Below are 24,579 nucleotides of genomic sequence, written 5' to 3'. Positions count from 1 at the left end.
AAAGTCACAGCACAGGCATATACAACAAGAGTAAGTCACAGATAAAAAAGGGGAAAAACATAATTAAAAATTACTAATCTCAAGAAGGAGCCCCTGGTGGCGCAGTGGGTTAAAGCACTGAGCTGCTGAGCTTGTTGATCGAAAGGTCGCAGGTTAGATTCCGGGGAGCGGCGTGAGCTTCCTCTGTCAGCCCTAGCTTCTGCCAACCTAGCAGTTCGAAAACATGCAAATGTGAGTAGATCAATAGGTACCGCTTCGGCGGGAAGGTAACGGCGCTCCATGCAGTCATGCCGGCCACATGACATTGGAGGTGTCTACGGACAACGCTGGCTCTTCGGCTTAGAAATGGAGATGAGCACCACACCCCAGAGTCAGACATGACTGGACTTAATGTCAGGGGACTACCTTTACATAATCTCAAGAATAAAATTTGCAACAGACTCACAAATGAATGCATCAGAGTTGTTCAGAACATATGGAATTTTATAACACTCTTGTCATTGGGAACATTGTGAAAAATGGAATTCCTGTATTTCATCTGTATATTATGATTTTTGTGGCAAACAAACAGAGAATGGTGAAGTGTTTCAACAGAGACCAAGTCACAAGAACAAATCCTTATGGAATATCCGACGTTTTTAGATCTCCCATCCTAAAGAACTGATGGCAACACATTACATCTTGCAGTCATTGGAGCTCTTCTCTTGGTAGGATTAATCAAAATGCGAAGATATGCTGCCATTACTCCACACTCACATGGAATTAATGATGTGGTAGGGGAATAAGTTGTCTTTGCTGCAGGAGTCAGATTATGAAAGGTGAGATCCAAAAGTCTGCTCTAGACTGACTTAAAGACTTCCACATTTATAAGTATTAAGAGTGCTTCCAAAAACAGGCGTATTGCTTCGATCTTTTTGAGAACCAAACAATACCATTATGAAATAAAATGATCTGATAACAGAGGAAATATAGCTATCAGGGTCTGCTTGAAAATGTATATGCAGCCAAAATGTTATAGTTCTCATCCATGCCAAGATTTCAAGAGTGGTTTGACCCATTTCAGTGCATAGAACGGCATCTAGGGAGCTCCATTCGTTTACGGAGAAACTTGGAATGTAGGGTATTAAATTATTTATTGATCATGGAAATCCAAATAGGGGAGCCATACAGTAACAGAGGACCAATCCTAACCTCAAATACTTTGAGGGCAGCAGGGCTATATCAGTTTTCCTTACTGTAGAAAACACAATATATTGCTGCAGTGTTGGTATGTGCAGAAGCCATTCCTTCCTGTCGCTGTGAGAGCCATGACAGGTTATATCTGTAGCTAATACCAAGGTATTGAAAGTATTTGTTGTCAATATTATGTATGAACTTAGGACTCTGGATAGTATTCTAAATTCTGTAGCCATCACTCTTTACATCCTATAAAAACTTCCATATTAAATTTGCTAGCAAATCTGAATAGCAAAAGAACCTCCTTTTTTCTGACTGCATGCCTCATCATTCAATGTTTGAAAGCTAGGATTGACAGAAAGCCATGACTCTAGGGCAGTGTTTCTCAACCTGTGCTCCTCTAGATGTTTTGGACTCCAGCTCCCACAATTCCAGTTGATAAGCTGACTGGGATTTCTGGGAGCTGAAGTTCAAAAAACCTGGAGGAACACAGTTTGAGAAACACTTCTCTAGCATAACATCATTGAGCCACATTGGGGCAAATCAAAATGTTGATTATGATTCCAGCTTCACTTTGTGTTTTGCCTAACTTCTAAGTTTAATAGGTAAGGGAAGCAGAGAGTTGCTGGTAACTGTTTATGGAAAGGGGAGCAGGAGGAAGAGTGTGGGGTAGGGATTGAGAAAGAGCCCTGGACTAGTGGGGCAGGGGAAAGCGGAGACAGAAAGAGAGAGAGAAAGGGAAACAGAGAAAGGAGAGAAATAAGAGAGCAAGACAAACAAAGAAACAATCTAGAAACAATCTAGGAACAAGGGAAGTAGGAGAGAACTGTGGCAGCAAAATAATCAGTCAACAGTTGAATTAAGGGCACACAAAGGTACAGAGTCCAGGAGTGTGTGTGTGTGTTGCTTCCTGAAGGTGGCATCTTGCCTAGGATCCTTTCAACACTGGCAGTGCCACCAGGCAATGAAATAACCTGAGAATGATAATGTATTCATAGCCTCTCCCTCTGATCATTATCTTGAGAGTAGGCACAATGTGCCATTATTATTTTCTTTGTTACCGTCTTAAGTTGCCCATTGAAAATTAATTTGATTCTCATGAATTGCTTCTTGAATGAATGAGATTGTATAGAAACTTGATACTGGAGATGCCTGTCACAAATGGAGCTCCTTTCATTGATAACACCCAAAACACATGAAAGGGATGAGTGTGGATAGACGTTTTTAATAAAATGGAGACTGTTTCACTTCCGACAAAATTACAATAAAGACATAACGTGGAAAGGAGGCTTTTTTCTCAATACAGACTGAAGGCTTATGGGTGCCTTCTTTGCTTTGTATTTCAATTATTATTGCTAATCCCTATTCTGTGCAGAAGACAAGTTGAGCAGTGCAGAATGGTGGGGGGGGGGGGGGGGGGAGGCAGGGGGCTGGGCTGAATACTTAGGCTTGGGCTAGGTTCTCTTGCATATCCAAGGATGAACATGGGGGCAGCTCCATCTTCCTGGCCAGCAGGTCATGATGGGTGGGCATATTTGAAAAAATTATAATTTTTGAGGAGTTCCATTATCCTTCAGATGCTCTTTCCAAACATCATGGAGAGAATGTATTTCCCCAGCAGGTTTACCATTAGTCAATATTGCTAGTTCTATTTTGATTATTTCAGCCAAAGAGCCTTCTATTTTCTTGCACAAATGCTACCTGTAGCCTTCTCAACATGTGAGATGTGATTTAGTTTGTCCATGAGTCCAGGGCTGGTTTGTTTTTAATAAACTGACAGTGCAGAAAACTCATCCTACATTATGTCCCAGTAGAAGGGTGAAGGAGGGAGCCTTTACACCTTTTTCTCTCAGTTCTGCAGGGTTTGCATCCAGATCAGGGGTTCTCTATCTGCATTCTACATTGCAAAGAAAGTTCCATTCGTTTCAGTGGAATTTTGGCCATTTGAATTGCAGAATGAGCTTGTTATTGAAAAACCACAACCTCACCCCTTATAAAAAGAAGACATTGTTTGATCTGTGGGAATTGTAGTTTCCCAAGGAGGAAAGGCCAGATGAACAGGGCATGCACCAGCTTGGACCCAGCTCCCAACCGATCAGAGACCTGGAGGACACCAGCCAGCTTCCCAATCAAGGAAAATGGAGGGAGTTTCAAAACAAGACAATGTTAGTGAATGGAAACTTATGTGTATAAAATAAGTTGTACCCTTCAAGCATCCATGCTGTACAAATGTCCCTTTTGCACAAATTGAATAAAGTCTTTGTTGTTTGCCTTCAACTTAGTGAGATTTTCATACCATCCACCATTAGCAAAGCTTGCCAGGCGTCCCTCAGCTATCCACAGGACTTAGAAAATTCCAAATATTTGGCATCAGGCTCATTAAGATCAGTAATTTAGGCACTTCTACTTCCATATAAAATCCATATTATCTGCTTTAAACTGGATTAAATGGCAATGTAGAATCATATAATCTAGTTCAAAGCAAGTAAATCTGGATTATATGGCAGTGTAAAAGGAGCTTTAGAAAAAGTTCCCCAACTCTCCTGATATGGTCCTGATCCATACCAGCCTCCTGCAAGACAATTTGTTGGGGAGAGCTCTATAGTCACAAGCAAAACCACATTGTTAAGGTCATATGTACTTTGAAGGATGCCAAAAGCCTAAAAAAGTGACCATGTTGCAATATATTGTTATTATTTCTCCATCGGGAAAATTCCAGGATGTTATAAGCACCACTTACTCATTTGTCAAAGCCTTCTGTGTTTCAACACAGGAGGGGTAGATTGGTCTTGATTCTGATTTAGCATGGTGTTTTATATATTATGCTTTAAAGACTCAAATTATAAATTGTTGTATTATTATTGTTGTTGTTATTTACAACCACCCTAATAGCCATTCATTTATGCAGTTAATTTTTGGTAAAAAAAAAAATATTATGTACAGCAGAGTTGGAATAATGTAGCCTTCCAGCCTTTATTGGATGATAACAGCCAATAACTATCATTATTGGCTGTGCTGGAAGTTGCAGTCCAACAATATCTGGAGGGCCACATGTTGTAAAGTTTCAGGGGGAAAATTTCAATGACTTTCTGATTCCTTTTGCCCTAACCTGATGCAATCTTTGCATTCAAGATACATCATCAGGTGACCTAATGTCCTGCCCAGGCTTGTTTTACCTCAGATCAGCCTTGGAAGCCTTCCACCAATGAAAGAGTGACCCATGCTCCTTTTCTTGTCAGCTGAAGTATTTCATAAGTTTGTAAACATGCCATAGGCAACATACAGTTGAGTTGCTGAACAGATGTTTTCACTTCTTTTGTCACAGCTTTGGGTTTCCTTCATTCTGCTATACCGTTTAAATCAATCCGTTCCTTTACATTTAAATTCTGAAGTCAATTATTTCTTAGCCTAGTTGCAGTCTCTACACTACTTGGACAACTTGTAACTAGAGAGATGGTGCTAGACTGCTACTCTAATAATATCATGGTGCCAGTGTGCTAAAATGGTTTGAATCTTGGACTGGGATTTAGGAGGTCCAGATTTTATTCCACATATAGACATTAAATTAGATTGAATGCAATTTGACACCACTTTAACTGCCCTTACTCAATGCTTTGAATCTGAGAAGTTGTAGTTTTATAATGTCTTTAGCCTTCTCTGCCAAAGAGTTCTGGTGCCTCAGCAAATTACAGCTTCCATGGTTCCAGAGCCATGGCAATTATAGTAATGACAAACTAGATGTGTCCCCTGATCTCCCAGTACTCTAGTCCAGCACTCAAACTACTGCACTGTGCCAACAGAATAATAAATAGCACCCAAAGAGCCTTAAGTAGAGATATTTTAAGGAATTCTAACAGGAAGTCCATAAAGGGTTCTCCATACCATTAGCCTGAACTGCCCATGTGTATGGACTACATACTCTCAAATTATCCTGACTATAAGTAAACAACCCAAATAATCTTCTGCCACTTGTTCTTCATAATCAAGTTAAGATTCATGTACAGTAACCCAGGTATTTGCGGTGGCCAGGAGGGCCTTTGCGCAATGAAAACTTGTGTACCAACTGCTCCGGATCCTTGGGAAGCCAGATCTGGCCACAGTGGTCCATGCCTTAGTTACATCCCATCTGGATTACTGTAACGTACTCTACATGGGGCTGCCTCTGAAGAGTGCTCGGAAACTCCAGCTGGTCCAAAGAGCTGCAGCCAGGATGCACACTGGGGCAGGCTACAAGGAGCGGACAACTCCCCTGTTGCAGCAGCTCCACTAGTTGCCAGTCTGTTACTAGGCACAATTCAAAGTGCTGGTTATGACCTTTAAAGGCCTAGACAGTTCAAGTCCAGGCTATTGGGCCAAATGCACCCCCTTGTATGAACATGCCTGGGCCCTGAGATCTTCAAGAATGGCCGTTCTCTTGGTCCTATCTCCAGCTCAAGCTCGGTTGGTGAGAACAAGAAAGAGGGCCTTCTCAGTGGCTGCCCCGCAACTCTGGAACTTTCTCCTCAGGGAAACCAGAATGGCCTCCTTGCTGCTGTCCTTCCAGCGGCAGGCTAAAACCTTTCCATTCAGGCAGGTTTTTAAAGATGAAGATTTGTAAGATCAGTTCAGGGGGTGCTGTGGTTCTAGCTTTGAATATGCATCAAATATGTTTAAATGGTTTTGACTGTGAATCTTTTAATATTGTTTCTATTTCATTCTGTTTTAATATTTGTATATTTGTATATTTTCAATGCTGTGCTAACATTATGTTAAGCTGCTTTGGGTTCCCTTCAGAGGAGATAAAGTAGGGCATACATAATAATAATAATAATAATAATAATAATAATAATAATAGCAGAACATATACAACCCCTGTGAATAGCATTGGAAACAGCATAAACATTAGCCTTGACTAATACAAAGAACATGTTTCAAATAAAGTTAAACCATAGTCATTTATAACTGATTTAAAGAAAGTAATAATATTTTTGGTATGTAGGAAGACCTAAAGGAGTGGGCCCGATAATCCATTTTGCCCTGGGGCCCAAGAGCTGTTCTAGCATCCCTGTTAACAGGGCTTATGCTAAAAAACATCCATATGGATGGTTTATCCGGCTTTATCAGTAAACTTTTTCAAATAATAATGATAACAACTATGTGATGGGTGTATTTATTCCATAGAAAATGAATCTCCGCCTGATGTTGTTCACCTTATTATGACTTCTTTTGCAAATATGCCATCCTTCAACATCTTTTCCTCCAGGAAATCTTAGTCAGTGCAGTTATAAGTTTGAACTTGAATATATCATCTTCAAGCCTAAAGAAAACTTGCTGAGCCTGAAATGTGTGGAGTAAACTGATCTGTTTGAACTGGGATTGGAGTGACCCTCTACCTGAGATTCAATTTGTTGATTTAAAAAAAAAAAAACAACTCTTGGGCAGCTATCTGCAGAATGCATGCCACTGCCTGTTAAATTGGCTAATGCAGCATATCCAGGGCCTTCAGCACCAAGCACACGTTTTTCATGACCAAGCTCTTAATGTGGGTGTGCTCCCATGCATTTCAGAGGAGCTTGTGCAAGACTGCTGCTCAGTGGTTTGTCCCTCTCTGACTCCAGGATAACATTAATTCAACAAATTTCTGTGGGCCGTGATTATTTCACTTATCAAAAAAAAAAAATCCAGTGTAAGATACTAAGATACTGATCCAGACAGCAAAATCTAATAGCCAGATATATAAACCTCTCTATGCTTATCCAAGAGTAAGAGTAAGGTCTACTGTGTTCACTGAAAATTACACCCTAGTAAATATATTTTGCATTGCCGCCTATACTGAACTCTGGTAAGATTGTAGATTTAGGCCAAACTCTATATATACTTACACAGCCATAAGCTTCATTGTATTCAGCGGGAATTACTTTTGAGTCGAAACTCAAAAGATTTGGGACTCAAGGGATACACCCATAAAGCCTTCCGTTAACAGAACACTCCACTGAATTTTCATAAATACTTAGCAGAAATCATTACAATTTATTACTTACAGAGCATCTAAAGTGCATTGCAATCTGCTGAGAAATTACAGTGCAAAAGCCTGATAGCGCCAACAGCACTATGTAAAAACATTTGAAAGAAAAATCTGTCCCCTATTTAACTTAATCAGGTTACCAAGGCCCCATCTACACTACCATATAAGGCAGTTTCACACCCAACAGATGACCACCCAGCCTTTGTAATAATAATAATAATAATAATAATAATAATAATAATAATAATGAATTGCAAAGGCTCTGACACAAGCCAGTCAAGGTGGTCCCATTGGTGATCGGCACACTGGGTGCTGTGCCTAAAGACCTTGGCCTGCACTTAAACACAATCGGCGCTGACAAAATTACCATCTGCCAGCTGCAGAAGGCCACCTTACTGGGATCTGCACACATTATTCGCCGATACATCACAGAGTCCTAGACACTTGGGAAGTGTCTGACGTGTGATCCAATACAACAACTAGCAGAGTGATCTTGTCTGCTGTGGACTCATTTTATTGTGTTAATAATAATAATAATAATAATAATAATAATAATAATAATAATAATAATTGGAGCAACCCCAGGAGCCATTCAGTCCAACCCTGTTCTGCCCTGCAGGAAAAGCACAATCAAAGTGCCCCCTGAGTGGTGGGAAGAAAATAAGGTTTTGGAAGCAAGCAATGCAAGGGGGAAAGGATCCTTAAAAGTTGCACATGGCATAATACATTAGAAAATATTCTAGTCCAGTGGCAGATGGTCATCGCCATAGGCTATCACTCATGGCTGAGTATTATTATCTTCCAAGGGTATAGTCTTGGCGGTGGGTCCGTAAATGACTGTATAGACCTTTTCCAGATCTGCAGTCATTTGAAGTGAGGATATACATTTCCAGATGGAAGGCTGTTCCGACAAGGGTTTGCTTGATAGATAGTTGTTTCTATGTCAATGCATCAATGAATCTTCACTGGGCTTTAGTGTGAATTGTAGAGGACCTTTCAAAGTGCTGGCTTTAGCCTATAAATCCCTAAAAGATTCCAGTCCAGCTTACCTATCCAAACTTGCCTCTCTTTATGAGCCTGTTAGAGCATTAAGATCAACTGAGGAGGTTCTGCTCTCAGTCCCACCACCCTCGCAGGTACAACTGATAGGAATGAGAGACAGAGCCTTCTCAGTGGTGGCCCCTCAGCTTCCTCCCCAGCGAGATCAAATCGCCCCCCTCCCTCCTGATGTTTAGGAAACTACTTAAAACGTGGCTTTTCAAGCAAGCATTTGAGGAATGAGATGAAGTAGTCAAAATAACTTCAAGATTGGTGCAATGTCAAATGTTTTATGTTTTATGTTTGTCTGTGGCCAATGTTTTATAGTTTATTGGTTTTAATCTGTTGTTATATGTTATGTGATACTTTTTAGATTTTGTGAGACACAGAGGCACCTGAGATGGCCAGGAGCTCAGATGTCCAGGAGCTCTTTTGGTTAGCAAGGGTGGAAACATGAAGGCAGTGGTGGATATGATACAACAGAGGTAACAGCCAAGTGGGGCAGATCTACCAGATGCAGACCTGGACTGACTAGACTCCAGGGCTGCTCTGAGGGCAAATTTAAACTGGGCTAACTTTCCCTGTGCAGACGCACACTCACTCTGAAATGGCTTCTTCATGCATGTAAGTGTGGATGCAATTATGATAATAAAGCAACAAATCTGTATGTGTGAACCAACCCCTTTCCTGAATTTAATGATTTGGCATTTTCTGACAATAGGTTGTGCAATATGATACCGATACATTGCTTCTTTAATTGTTTTCCTTTTGCCTTCATGCTCTGCTTAATTTGTACAAGGAAATAAGTGTGTGAGTCTTGTTTTGCTTCCAGTAAGTAGAGACAAAATGGGTTGGGCAGCAACTGAGGCATTTGTTTATGATTTCCCCACTGTTTCCACATCAGCATGAGGTGAAATTCCTCACTCATTTTTGTGTCCATTTTTGCCAGATGTGAAAACTGAGCACTATATTGATGAGAGGTAGGTAAACAAAGATTATTTCAGGGCTTTCCCCAGCCACAACTTTGGGAAAATGTTTGTTTGTGTTTGAAAAATACAACTGAAATGTATAGATTCTTTTCCAAACTACACCATCCATGGTGTCTGTGTTTCTGAGCACTTTAGTCAGAAGAGGAACCTTCCCAGACTTTATCCCGTCTATCCCCTTCTCTGAAATGGTTTCTTCAGAACTGCCCAACTTCACTATGAGCACTCTTAGGGCGTTTCCAGACAGGCCGTTATCCTGGGAGCATTTGTGTTTTAAAAGCACTGATGTTCCTGAGGGCCCACCTACATACACCCCAGAATGGGCACACTTTCTGGGGTGGGTGTCCAGATGTTCTCCTGGAACTTCCCAGACACTCTTACCCCACCCCCAAAAAGCCCCCAAAAAGCCCTTTAAAAAAGAAAAGTACTTACCCAGCCTCCATTGTAGAGCTGCCGCAGCTCTCCCGGCATGTAAAAATGACACACCAGGAGGGAAGGGGGGAGGGCTAGGAGCAATTTTCCTCCTCTCCCTCCCCTTTCTCCTGGCACATCATTTCTATTCACCAAGAGAGCTTCGGCAGCTCTCCAATGGAGGCCAGGTAAGTATTTTTCTTTTTAAAATGGCTTTTTGGGGTCTTTTGGGGAAAGGGTTTGTATTCCCATCATTTTCCAGGCTAATTTAGCCTGGAAACCCATGGGAATACTGTCAGGACTACAGTCCAGACACCGAAAGTAGTAGGTTTATCCCGCACCTTCCAAGAAGGCATGGAATAAATCCACTATCAAATTAATTCACCACAAACCATGGTTTTCTTTCTCTGCAGGTTTTCCTGGTTTGTGGTGGATTAATTCAGGTTTGTCCAGGATGTAATTTGGACAGCTCCCTTTTTATTGCAGGAGTTTCCATAATAAACAGGTTGTCTGGATGTGCCCCCAGTGACTTGTTATAAAATCATTTTTATTGTGGTTTTTACATATATGTATTTTTATTACTTTTGGAAGCCACCTTAGAAAGATACGGATCAAAAAATGCAAATATAAATATTTATAAGAACAAAAGAATAGTTCATTCTCCTCCAACCACTAGGTAACATTTATAATTTGTTCTTAAATTACTTTTTCTGTCTAATAGACTGTTTTATGTTTCCTGCTAATTCTGTAAGTTCTTCTGTTTCAAGTTTTCATCCAACACAAGTGGTACATGCTCTGAATAAAGCTAATAGACAATCCATTGAATTACTACCCATAAAGACGTTGTATTACCATCTGAGATGCTGGAGTGAAATCTCATATCAACAAACTTCAGTATGATGTCTTCAGTTCTGCAGAGTCCACCTTGAATTATGGTGCTAGTCCCTAGCAGAGTGGACACATTGAGTCACTGTAACTTACCCATGTGTAAATGTGCCACTCAGCAGTTGATTTAATAGGTCTGTTCTATGCTGGGCTTATCAACAACTATTCACCATCTTGTGTCATAGTATTAATATAGATCCTATGGCTTCAACATCTGGCCATGATGATTTGGGAACCATTTTGCCCCAGATACCCCACCACCACCATGCAAAGCCTTTTGAAATCTTCTGGAAACCCGATTTTTAAAATGAATTCCAACGATGTGTCATTTTTAATTGTTTTGGTTTTACTCTTGATTGTCTGTGTTTCTGTTTTGTTCAACTGAAGAGAGTGTCTGAAAACAGTTGCCATTAAATTATGTATCTGCTAATTATTCCCTCCTTCACACACAAATACTGCAAGTATAATTTAATAAGTCTCCCAGAGTATCCTGCAAATATGACGGACTAAAATTCCCATCACTTCAAACTAGCACAGCTAATGGCCATGATGGATATTGTAGTCTAATGACTCCTTAGGGCAGTGGTTCACAACCTGTGGGTCCCCAGATGTTTTGGCCTTCAACTCCCAGAAATCCTAACAGCTGGTAAACTGGCTGGGATTTCTTGGAGTGGTGTGCCAAAACATCTGGGGACCCACAAGTTGAGAACCACTGCCCTGGAGCACTGGGCTGTGCAAGACTGGCTTAGCTGAATGTCAGAGCAATAGCTCCAGGTTAAGTATACATATCTCTGATCAAGATTGGTTCAGCTTGTTCTGCCTCTTGTGAGTTGTTGTACATTTTTCAACACTTTTATGTCAGGATGTTTTGCCTTTTTGTTCTTAGTTTTCTACCCTTAAATCCAAAATATCTGTTGAAGCAAGAAGGGGAAGCCAAACAAGTTACACAAGTCAAACCCTATGCTTGTGATAGACGTGTTAAAGAATACCTGTCAAGGTACAAGATGCTTGGCACACTGGAGACGGCAATTGAGTAAATATAATATGATACCTCCTGTCAGTTTGTTTGCAGAGTGGCAAGCCTGGGAAAAGTCCTGCTTTCCATGATACCTGCCTTCATTTGGAATGAAACTAAGTCAACAATAGCAAGAGCATGACTAAGGACTGAACTAGACATATAGTAGCAGATCCATTTGTTATACTCAGGACCTGCATCAATTTCAAAGAAATGGGGTGGGAAATTAGAAGCAAATTTTATGCACAGTTCAGGGGTATTAATTTAAGTCTTTGGTTCCCACAGTTTACCTGCAGGAGATTCAGGACAGCAAAGGTGAGTAACTCTTTCTACAGAAATTCTTTGTTAGAATATGGAGCTCACTGCCAATAGGTGTGGCAACCAATATCAACACAATAGCAAACATCTTTAGTCTGAAAACTTCACAGAATGTCCCCCACCATTTGTGAAAACACATAGAAATACTGCCGCCAATAGAACCTGCCACTGTCCCCCAACATCACCATTTTCATTCCAGTTCTTCTCAGAGTGGTGACAAAAATATGGTCTTCTGGTCGCCATTTTGAGAAGCGCTGCCAAAAAAACAGGAAATGCAAGATCCCTGGGAAATGCAAGATCCTATTTGACACTGGGGATCTGGAAGAATAAGATCTCCATCTTCTCTGTGAAAAAGATCTTAGAGTCCTTATGGACAACAAGTTAAACAACAGCCAACAATGTGATGCAGTGGCAAAAAAAAAAAAAGCCAAAGGGATTTTGGCCTGCATCAATAGGAGTCTAGTGTCTAGGTCATGCTTCCCATACTCTATTCTGCCTTGGTTAGACCACACCTGGAATACTGTGTCCAATTCTGGGCACCACAACTGAAGGGAAATGTTGACAAGCTAGAATGTGTCCAGAGGAGAGCAACTAAAATGATCAAGGGTCTAACAAGCCCTATGAGGAGCAGCTTAAAGAGCTGGACATGTTTAGCCTGAAGAAGAGAAGGCTGAGAGGAGACATTATAGCCATGTATAAATACGTGAGAGGAAGTCATAGAGAGGAGGGAGCAAGCTTCTTTTCTGCTGCCGTGGAGACTAGGACGCGGAACAATGGCTTCAAACTACAAGAAAGGAGATTCCATCTGAACACCAGGAAGAACTTCCTGATTGTCAGAGCTGTTCAGCAGTGGAACTCTCTGCCCTAGAGTGTGGTGGAGGCTTCTTCTTTGGAGGCTTTTAAGCAGAGGTGATTTGAATGTGATTTGAATGTGATTTCCTGCTTCTTGGCAAAGGGTTGGACTGGATGGCCTACGAGGTCTCTTCCAACTCTATGATTCTATGATTCTCTGGCTGTGTTATGGCATCCAGACAGTGCCAGTGTGCAATTCCTAGCCACTGACTACCCTGAGGAACTATGCACCACTGTGCAGCTGGGGAACGGGGTTGTACAGTGAAGTACTCAGTGTTTCCTTGTGCCATGCTACACAAAAGCACTAGTGTTGCCATGACAAAGGGAGCCAGATTTCCCTCTTTACTAGAAATAGGTAAGAGCCATTGTGGTGAAGTTATTTCTATGTTGGACTAAGGACCTCATCACATTGAGATCAAATTTGTGGGCAATAGCAGGGGGATTTGCCATGGATTGTGGCAAATCTGGTGGAGGGCACTGGGAACCCATTGTTCCACACCCTGCATTGCCCACGTTACCCCTTGCCTCATCCCGCAGGAGGAAGTGTTGCTGCCTGACTTCCCCCCATTCTTTTCTGTGGAACACGGGAAGCTTCTCATGTTCTGACCACTGCCTCTTATGACAGTTTGACCTCACTTCAGGCACGGATCCCCACCAGAAATAGATCTACATCATGTGATGGATTCTGAGGGCTCGGTGCCTGAACTGTGGTAGGATGGGCAATAAAGCCTGTGTGGTGAGATCATAGGACTCTGGAGACCAGAATTCAAATCCCTGCTTGGCCATGGAAAACTGCTGGGTGACTTTGGGGAAGATGGAGACAGTGCAAACCTTTCCTGAAGAAATCCTTCAAAGAAAACCCTATCATAAGGTTACCTTGAGATCAGAAGTGAGAAAAGGGTTGTGTTTATCTGAACACCTATGGCTAGTGAGGAGGTCTTTCCAACTCAAGTTTTAATTAAATCAGCCAGTCCTTCAACTGATGCCTCAAAGAGGTGTTCTCATTTAGACTTCTGTAGTGGGAGGCTTGAAGAGACAAAAGGCAATGCAGATATCCTTCAGAGAGTTTAATGTGGTCTGTAGAAGCTTTAAAATAGTTTTGTTTACTTATCTTACTGCTTCATCCATGCATATGGCTATTTTTAAAGGATCAGACTCCTGATATTGCTTTTCTTCATTGTGTCATAGGAATCTATACATATTATTTCTACATTGGCTTCCTGTGAGTTTTCCAGGCTGTATGGCCATGTTCCAGAAGCATTCTCTCCTGATGTTTTGCCCACATCTATGGCAGGCATCCTCAGAGATAGTGAGGTCTGTAGGAAACTAGGCAAGTGAGGTTTATATATCTACTAGCTATCCCCTGCCATGCATCGCTGTGGCCCAGTCTATGTATATGTGTTTTGTGTGTATATATTTGTGTATATATGTATTTGCACATGTGTTGTAATGTATTTTTTATTTTATTTTATTTTTTGCTTTTAAGCCTGTTCCACTGTGGCTTTCAGTGTTTTTATGAGTGATGGTCACTTGTTGGCCTGATAAGTGTATTGTGTCCAAATTTGGTGTCAATTCATCCCGTGGTTTTTTGAATTATGTTAATACCACAAATGAACATTACATTTTTATTTATATAGATGTAAAGTCCAGGGTGGGAGGAGAAACTCTTGTTTGTTTGAGGCAAGTGTGAGTGTTGCAATTGACCACGTTGATTAGCATTTAATGGCCTTGTAGCTTCAAAGCCCAGCTGATTGCTGCCTGGGGGGATCCCTTGTTGGAAGGTGTTAACTACATTGTTAACACCTCTCTTTCTTCATTGTTTCTGCATTTGATATCCAAATCTTATGTTACAGAAGTAATATTTATGAACACATCTATTCCATTAACCAAGATATACACTTTTTTTTCTAAAGCAGGAGCGATATCACGTTCCTGACATGCTATAGTCAGAGCGGCATTACTTTTTCTCCAGCGACCTCTTAGGCAGCATCCTAAATGTTATCATGTTTAATTAATTTGGAAGTAAGGAACTGTCAGTTATTCATCATGCTTCCCTATTGTAGCACACCGGAATAAACTGAAGTTTGCCTCTGCCTTTCCTGGCTTCTCATGTGCAAGATGTAACTTTAACAGCAATGGCACAAAATATGCAGTGCAGATAAATCCAGCACAAAGGATTAGGCTGCCAGTTAATAAGGCAGAGGAATATATTTCTCAACTGAGGATTAACAGGAAAGACAAGGAATAAATTGACAATGTGAGTAATTGTAAGCTAATGTCAAATTCAGGCAGATTCAGTTGACATTTAGGACATCTCCATTACAGGAAGGCAAATGCCTCCAATATGAAGCAAACAGCAGAAAATGTGGATTGACAGAAGTATTTTCACACATAGAATCCAGGCAGTGGTTCCACTTCCATGTTCCCAATGCAATTATAACATTTGCCAGAAGATGGCAGCCTGTCCTTTCATTTGTTAAAAATAGCTTTAATTTTGAAAATGAAGCCAGTAACCAGTGGCTTCTGTTTAATTCAATTTTTTCAAATTAATGGTTACATTTTGATTTTTCATGCACGTCAAGAGTCTTGACTTCACTATCTAGTATTTCAATCAGAAGTATAAAGGAAAATAAAACACTCAGACCATAGCCTTGGAAGCTGATGTCTAGGTGAAAAGAAGTCAGCCTCAGCACTTAGGAAATAGCTGTGAATTCAGGGAATGCCAACCATCAACATACCACTGTGGGCAGAGATCAGAGGATGGCATTCTGGGAAACATCAAAAGGCAGAAGAGTTTCCCAATACAGGCTCAACCTCAGTAGCAGAATAAAATGTAATGTCTTCTCAAGAAAGGATGTATCCGGCCTGGTAAATTATACAAAGAGTTGTTTATTGTGCAGGAAGGTCACTTCTTAGAAAACATTTTGAAAATGTAAAAAGACTAAACCAACATAGGTCAATATCTGCTTCAAAAAAAAGTAGAGATGTACACACAGGCAAAGTGCCTACACTGTCATCCGTTCCCTTATTTTGTCTGAAATCTAGATTTTGAATGAAAGACCATCATTCTCATTTCAAGGCACCATTTACTCTGCTATATAATGTGTTGCGTAATGTAAAAATAAACCACGTGTAGTTCACATTTGATCAGCCCACACACTGCCTTGCCAGAGAAAGAAAATATGCCACACAGATTAATAGTAAAGAACAAGTAGTTTACTCTTCTTAATTCAGAACAACCTATGTACAATATGATCAGTTGCATAAACTCACTAAATGTCCTTTTATTAAGGATTTAAAATGGAGCCCCCGGTGGCGCAGTGAGTTAAACCCCTGTGCCAGCAGGACTGAAAACTGTGCCAGCAGGACTGAAAACTGACAGGTCGCAGGTTCGAATCCGGGGAGAGTGCAGATGAGCTCCCTCTATCAGCTCCAGCTCCTCATGTGGGGACATGAGAGAAGCCTCCCACAAGGATGATAAAACATCAAAAAAACATCCGGGCGTCCCCTGGGCAATGTCCTTGCAGATGGCCAATTCTCTCACACCAGAAGCAACTTGCAGTTTCTCAAGTCACTCCTGACACGGCAAAAAAAAAGGATTTAAAATGGTACTTTCTGTGTCCATATGAAAAACCTTCTTTCAGTAGCCAAGAAGCAAATCAGTCTGTCTCTCTCTGCTTCTCTTTTCTTCTCTCTGTGCAGGCCCGTAGCCAGGATTTCGTTTCGGGGGGGGGGGGGGGGGCTAAAAAAATTTCAGGGGGGGTTTCGGGGGGGGCTGAGTTTCGGGGGGGGCTGAGTCTGAGTGAAAGAGGGTCTAGCCTAGCAAACCTTTTGTATCATTACCCGAATACCCCCATGCATATGGGATATATTGAGTATGGTGATCAGATCATGATATGAATAAACATAACAGTTTAAATAATGCACCAGTAAGGCCTTTTCGCGAACCACCATGAGAATTTCGGGGGGGGGGGGGCTGAAGGCCCCCGAGCCCCCCCCCCCCCCCCCGGCTACATGCCTGTCTCTGTGCACTTGCATAGCTCAAGCCTGAACAAAAACGCAACAGTATCCAAAAGTCCCAGGCTCAGCCATCACCCCGGGCAATGCCCAACCAATCAGTTTCATGCATCTTATTTTACAGTTCACACACACACACACACACACACACACACACACACACACACACACTGATTCCTTGCATATTCCAACATAATGCAGTTCTATAATGCAGTTTAACTGCATTATAGGAGTCTACACTGCCATATAATCCAGTGCAGTGCAGTTACATTAGCAATCTTCAGAAAGAACTTGAAGACCTGGCTGTTCCAATGTGCCTTCTCAGATTAGGAATCTCCAATACCAAGTCCTAGAAGCACTTTAGTAGAATTAAGATTGCTGCACACCGCACACTGCACTTACTTTATAATCCTACATACCTCCTGCCACATCAGCACTTTTAATCTTGTACCCATTACTCTGTCCTGGCCCAGTTTTATAGTGTCTTGATGTATTGTTTATTGTTTGCTGTTATACTGCTTAACTGTTTTTAATTTGCTTTAGGTATTGTATTGTTGTATTGTGTTTTGAGGCCTTGGCCTATGTAAGCCACATCGAGTCCTCCGGGAGATGCTAGCGGGGTACAAATAAAATAATAATAATAATAATAATAATAATAATAATAATAATAATGCATCATGAAACTGCATTAAACAGCAGTATAAATGAGGTCTGAGTGCTTTAGATCTGCAACTGGCCTCTCATTGATCTCACATAAATCTCACAAGTCATCCAAAATTATTTTATTATATTTTAAAAACAATCAAGACATCTATAAATTTAAAGTTTGTTTTAAAATAGTTTTTTTAAAAAAAATCAACAAAACAGTATACCTTAAAAACCCCTGGAAGTCAGTTCCTGAAAGCCTGATGAGATAGAAAAGTTTCACTTGCTGGCAGAAGGAAAGCAAGGAAGTCTGGTAGCGGCCAGCAAGAAAGCCCTCTCCTTGTGCCCACTGAAGAAGACTAGCAAGATGATAAGATGAAGAGAAGGCCCTCTCCTGAGGATTGTAGAGCTCAAACAGGCTCATTCTTGTTTATGATTTCAGAAAGTGTCAGTTATTGAAGCCATAAAGACTCAAATCCTATTGGCTAATGTTAGTTAGAGTCAACCCACTGACTCGATTACCGAATGGTAGATCAATATTTACGCAAATCCCACTGTTTTCATAAATGTACACTAGGAGTGGACTAGCAATTGGATTTTGGCCCAGGTTTACCTTAGAAGATTCTAAACTGCTTTCTCCTTCCAAACAAAAAACTTATGCTGATTTATAGAAAATAAAAATGTACATTTTAGAGTTTATGCAGAAAAAATGCCATTCAAAACCAAGAAGCTTTATATGGTCATAGATGATCACTCGTGGCCAAGTATGATTGTCTTTCATAGGGAGGATCTTGGCAGTGGGTCTGTAAGTGACTGTGAAGACCTGTTCTGAATCCACATGGTCTTTCACAATTTCCAGATGGAAGGCAATCATAACAAGCATTTGCTTGATTTGCTTTTCTCTTGGCATATTTCTTCCTTTTGTCCTGTTTTTGTGTCACTTCAAAATCCATAGCACCGTTGATAACAGCTGACTTCCAGATACAATGCTCGAGGTTAGCTTGAAACCCATCTTTAAATCTCTTTTGTTGTCCAGCGACATTCCACTTTCCATTCTTGAATTGAGAATAACAAAGCAGCTTTGGGAGATGGTGACAGGCATTCGAACAACATGGCCAGTCCAGCAAAGTTGATAGCAGAAAAAGATTAAGATAAAGACAAAGATGAATGGAAACAATAGAAGAAATGGAAACAGAGAGAGGCAATCACTAGGCAGAAAAATCAGCAAAATGGAAACAGTACTTACTTACGCGATCCCTCGTTGTCCGAGTAAGATTGTCCTCCAAGTGTGGTGTTCTGGCAGTGGGTGACTGTGGAGCCCTATTCTTGACTCGCATGTTATCCTGCAGTGAGGGCATCGGTTTCCAGGTGGAAGATGGTCCTGGTCAGGTTGACTTGACATGCCTTCCTCTTGGCACGTTTCTCTCTTTCGCCCTCTATTCATGCCTCTTCAAATTCTACAGCACTACTGGTCACAGCTGACCTCCAGCTAGAGTGTTCAAGGGCCAGGCAGGCATGTAGCCGTGGGGGGGGGGGCTTGAGGGGCTTCACCCCCCCCCCCGAAATTCTCATGGTGGTTCGCGTAAAGGCCTTACTGGTGCATTATTTAAACTGTTATGTTTATTCATATCATGATCTGATCACCATACTCAATATATCCCATATGCATGGGGGTATTGGGGTAATGATACAAAAGGTTTGCTAGGCTAGACCCTCTTTCACTCAGACTCAGCCCCCCCCCCGAAACTCAGCCCCCCCCCAAACCGCCCCCTGAAAAAAATTCAGCCCCCCCCCCCCCCCCGAAATGAAATCCTGGCTACGGGCCTGGGGCCAGGGCTTCCTAGTTCTCAGTGTCTATGCCACAGTTCTTAAGGTTGGCTTTGATGGGTATCTTTAAATCTCTTTTCCTGTCCTCCAACATTCCACAACCTCACAACCTCTTAGGATGCTTGCCACAGATGCAAGCGAAACGTCAGGAGAGAATGCTTCTAGAACATGGCCATATAAGCCAAAAAACCTACAACAACCCATTCTGCTTTCCATTCTTGAGTTCGGAGTACTGTAATTGCTTTGGGAGACAGTGATCAGGAAAAGGTGTTTATATATGTAAATAGTGGACTGAGAAAAGCATTGCTCCATCTCAATAGGTAGAAGATTATTGGGTGCCTAGAGGGCTGCAAATGCCCTGCCCTCAACCATAACAGTTCTAACGCAACATGGGGATATTGTACAGATTTATTCTTACATTTATTCTCAGATGAGAAATAATGGTTCAAAAATTGGTTATGGATTCTGCTTGGCATAACAGATCTGGGCCTGTTATTTTAAGCATAATCCATATCCAATTTGTATACAATTATTTCTCATCTCAGAATAAATAAATACATAAATAAATAGGCTGGCATCTCATAAGTGAGTTATGGTAGTGTATGCTATCACAACTCATACTTTTGGTTGTTACATAGGTTGGAATTCTGTTTCAAAGGATTAATGGTATATTTCCAGATATTTTCTTGTAGCTAGGCACACTGCAAGGGTGTCATCTTCAGAGAGCTGGCAAGCCAACACCCCACCCCAAAGTATTTGCAAATGCCTTTCACTGCATGTCCAGTTACAGGAAAATAGCTAGGCACATCCTCATTTATCCCCAGCTGTCAAACAATATGGTAACAACTGAATTGGGAGAGGGGTACACAGTTTATAATGTGAATATTTGGGAAGCAGCTTCAAGAGATAATGGACTGAATGTATACATATCTACATTTTCCAAGGGTAGCTTGGGAGCAGATCTGGGGTCTATTTGGCACCCAGATTACATTGGGGCTGGGGCTGTGTTCCTGGCCACAAGAAGCTTTCTTGTAGAGTTTGCTTGTCATAGGGGTGATCCAAATGTCCTCACCCCCAAAACAAAATCTCTATACCCCTTTCCCTTTGTGTTGGATTGACACCTGCTGTGATTTCAAGCAAACATAATGTGGATTCCCTGCAGTAGTTAAAAGGCAAAGGTTTCCTCTTGACATTAAGTCTAAAAGAGTCCGACTCTGGGGGGTGGTGCTCATCTACATTTCTAAGCCGAAGAGCCAGCATTGTCCATAGGCACCTCCTAGGTCATGTAGCCAGCATGACCGCATTAAGCACCATTACCTTACCTATTGATCTACTCACACTTGCATGTTTTCAAACTGCTAGGTTGGCAGGAGCTGGGTTAACAGCAGGAATTCACCCACTCCCCGGATTTGAACCGCCAACCTTTCGGTCAGCAAGTTCTGCAGCTCAGCTGTTTAATCCACTGATCCACCAGGGGACCCAATTAAAAGGTAAGTCCACTTTATTTGTTCAATGTAGACATAACCATATGCATGAATATTGGGCAATAGTGTCAAATATCCAACATAGCAATCATTCACCATGAAATATGAAATATTCCATTAATAATTGGGTATTAAGGGAATATGTGGAAGGGAACAGAAGGGAACAAAAGGGAATTTTGAAGAAAGGAGCCCAGTCCATCCCAACACACAAGTCACTGCTTATTATTCCAAATATTATACAGCATTATGAACAACTAAGAAGGCCAAATGTACTGTATTCAGGCATTTCACTATTGTCTTTTAAACTGGCAAAACAGTTTAAAACATAATGTTTAACTGCCTTGAGTCGCCGACAGGCTGAAAAAGGCGGTATACAAATACAGTAAATAAATAAAATAAATAAATACATGCTAATCCAAAGGTTTAATGCATTAACTTTTTAAATGATAGATAGGCTGGGAATTAAATACTGGATCATTTCTAGTTATCACTCAAAATAATTGGCCAAAACCTATTCTGAGATCTTTAACACACTATGGTTTTTTATACATAGTATATTCATTGTCCTAATTTCCTTCCCTTCCCTTTTATGTGTATTAGTTTTGAGAAATCATTCTCCCAGCATCTATCATTCATAACATTTTATTTCATTATAGAAATACAGTATTTGGTGGTAATGTCTGTCATTTTAAAATGGCTGCTTTCTTACTAAACATACTCTTGGGCTTGCCGTCCATTGTGTGTATTAAATTGCTCACTGTATCCTCAGATGTAGAGAAAATGTGATTGTATTATCTGTTTGCTATCTGTGGAGGGATTAGAGTCATCATTGAGCCCCTCTAAGCTTTGAATAAACAATGCTTTATTGGTTCATGTCACTGAAGGCTGAGCACAAATGAGCTGAGTAAGACATCAAGTCATCCTCTTCGCTAAAAGCTTTGAGGGACTCCTCTGCTGCACTGTATAAGTTGTGGACACACATGGCCTCGCTCATTCAAAATTTTGAGCAGGTACTTAACGGAATCTGCTTAGAAGAGCATTTTAGTTCAGCTTCCATTTTTCACAACGCAGATGCATAAAATCCCGTTAGCAATGGGCAAGCGAGGCTCAGTTTGGGATGTGATTCAGCAAACCAGTATAATTTGCCAGGACTGGAAAAATATCTTTTTTTTCCCTTACACTCAAACTGTCAGTTTGGGTGTAAGATTATCATTGGAGTCCTAAGTGTACGAACTTCCTGACCTTATGAGCTGTTCAACAGTGGAACTCTCTGCCTTGGAGTGTGGTGGAAGCTCCTTCCTTGGAAAATTTTAAACAAAGAATGGCCATCTGTCAGGGATACTTTGATCATGCTTTCTGCATGGCAGGGGGTTGGACTAGATGGCCCATGTGGTCTCTTCCATCTCTATTATTCTATGATATTATGATTCTTGCTACAATGATGGGTTGTGATTTCTTTATGTTGCCCTGATAGCTCCTGGTGGTGCAATGGGTTAAACCCTTGTGCCAGCAAGACTGAAGACCGACAGGTCACAGGTTCGAATCCGGGAAGAGGCGGATGAGCTCCCTCTGTCAGCTCCAGCTCCTCATGCGAGGACATGAGAGAAGCCTCTCACAAGGATAATAAAAACATCAAATCATCCAGGCGTCCCCTGGGCAACACCCTTGCAGACGGCCAATTCTCTCACACCAGAAGTGACTTGCAGTTTCTCAAGTCGCTCCCGACACGATAAAAAAAACCCCATTCTCAATATATCCCATATGCATGGGGGTATTGGGATAACGATACAAAAGGTTTGCTAGAGTAGATCCTCTCTCACTCGGACTCAGCCCCCCCCCCCCCGAATCAAACTCAGCTCCCCCCCCCCCCCCCCGAATCAAAATCCTGGCTACAGGCTTGCAGACAATCAATTCTTTCACACCACAAATGACTGGCAGTTTCTCCCGTCCCTCCTGACATGAAAAAAAAAGCTGTCTTCATGAGGCCTACATAGTACCTTTAACATTTGAAGTAACAAGTGCCTGAATATCAGCTACCAGAAGCAGGAAGCAGTTGTTATTCCTATTTTCCTCCTTTTGGGCTTCCCTGGTTGACCACTATGGAAACTTATGCAGGATTAGGCAGGCCATGGTACAATGAGTGCAACCTGTAGGCTACGTGTAGACCCCAAGCAGGAAAAAAAAAATACACAGCTTGAAAAGTATGCAAACATAATGCATTGCCTTTTAATAGCCCTTGATCTATATAGCAAAATTCGCTAACTTCCGAAAACAGAAGCTGTGTAAACCATAAGTCCAGCCACTTCAAATCACCTGTCAATTTATGGCAACCCCATGCATTTCATTGGATTTTCTTGGGCGAGTTACACTCAGAAGTGGTTTTGTTAGATTGTTCCCCTAAATACAGTCTCCAGCACCTGATATTCATTGGTGATCCATCCATCAACTGCAGTTTGCACTTTCAGCTGGAAGAAAAGAAAGAAAAGTGGCCTGCTATTGGGGCAAAAGTTGATTCCCATGCCCGGTACAGTTATCCATGGCTGAAAGGGGCCTGATTCTTTACCCAGCATCTGTTTTCTGCTTCTATCAGAGCTGCAACAAGGTTTTTCTTAATGTCCTCTGATCCTTCAGTTTCACATAAGCCTTTTCTGCTTCCCCATTTATCTCATTAGCCCAGTCTACACCATAGCTGTCACTGCTGAATCATGAAAAATGAATGGAGTAATGAACAGGACCAGTGTGGAGAAGCTATACCCCACTTTTTGCTTTCTTCTTCCTGGGATTTTGGACAGGAATATTTCAGGCACAGAAAGAACAAAGAAAACGGGAAGAGGAGGATCCTTAGGAATCAGGAGATTCTGTTCTTTTGTTTATTTTGTTGATCGTGTCAGAAGGAGAATTGAGGGTACAGTTGTAATGTATTTAAAAACACAAACAAAACTAAAACTCGTCATTATACTAAATGTCCTATGAGCAGAGGCGGCCCTAGGTAATTTTCAACAGTAAGCAAACAGTATCCGCCCCCCCCCCCCTTCCCGGCAACCAATCATTGATATATATTTTCTGTTCGTTGTGGGAGTTCTGTGTGCCATATTTGGTTCAGTTCCATCATTGGTGGAGTTCAGAATACTCTTTGATTGTAGGTGACCTATACATCCCAGTAACTACAACTCACATATGTCAAGGTCTATTTTCCCCCAAGAGCGCCTCAATAGCGCCCCTGGGCAAAATTAACTATACTGCAAATGCTTACTTTGCGTAATGGGTTGAGGCGCCCCTGCCTATGAGCAGTAGCTGGCCACTTGGAGTGTGTCTGTTGTTGCTATAAGAAGGTCCCCCATTGTGCATGTGGCAGGGCTGCATTGTAATAGGTAGTCTGTGGTTTGCTCTTCTCCACTCGTCATGGACTCCACTTTGTAGCCCCTTTTCTTAAGGTTGGCTCTGCATCTTGTGGTGCCAGAGCTCAGTCTGTTCAGCACCTTCCAAGTCACCCAGTCTTCTGTGTGCCCAAGAGGGAGTCTCTCATTCGGTATCAATCATGTATTGAGGTTCCAGGTTTTAGCTTGCCACTTTTGGACTCTCGCTTGCTGAGGTGCTCCTGCCAGTATCTCTGTAGATCTTAGAAAGCTATTGATTTAAGGGATTGGTGTGCCGGCTGATATCCAAACAAAGCATGAGCCTGAGATGTCACTGCCTTGGTCCTTTCATTATTGGCTGCTACTTCCCGGCAGATGTCAGGTATTGTAATACCAGCTAAACTGTAAAATTTCTCCAGTAGTGTGGGGCATAGATATCCTGTGATAATGCAGCATGTGTCGTTAAGAGCCACATTCACTATTTTAACGTGGTGAGATGTGCTCCACACTGGGAATGCATACTCAGCAGCAGAGTAGCAAAGCTTTGTTGTTGCGGTTGTCACAA

Source organism: Anolis sagrei, chromosome 4 (assembly GCF_037176765.1).
Source record: "Anolis sagrei isolate rAnoSag1 chromosome 4, rAnoSag1.mat, whole genome shotgun sequence".
NCBI classification, from domain to species: Eukaryota; Metazoa; Chordata; class Lepidosauria; order Squamata; family Dactyloidae; genus Anolis; species Anolis sagrei.
The sequence above is the reverse complement of the archived record's forward strand: the minus strand, read 5'-3'. Positions refer to the sequence as shown.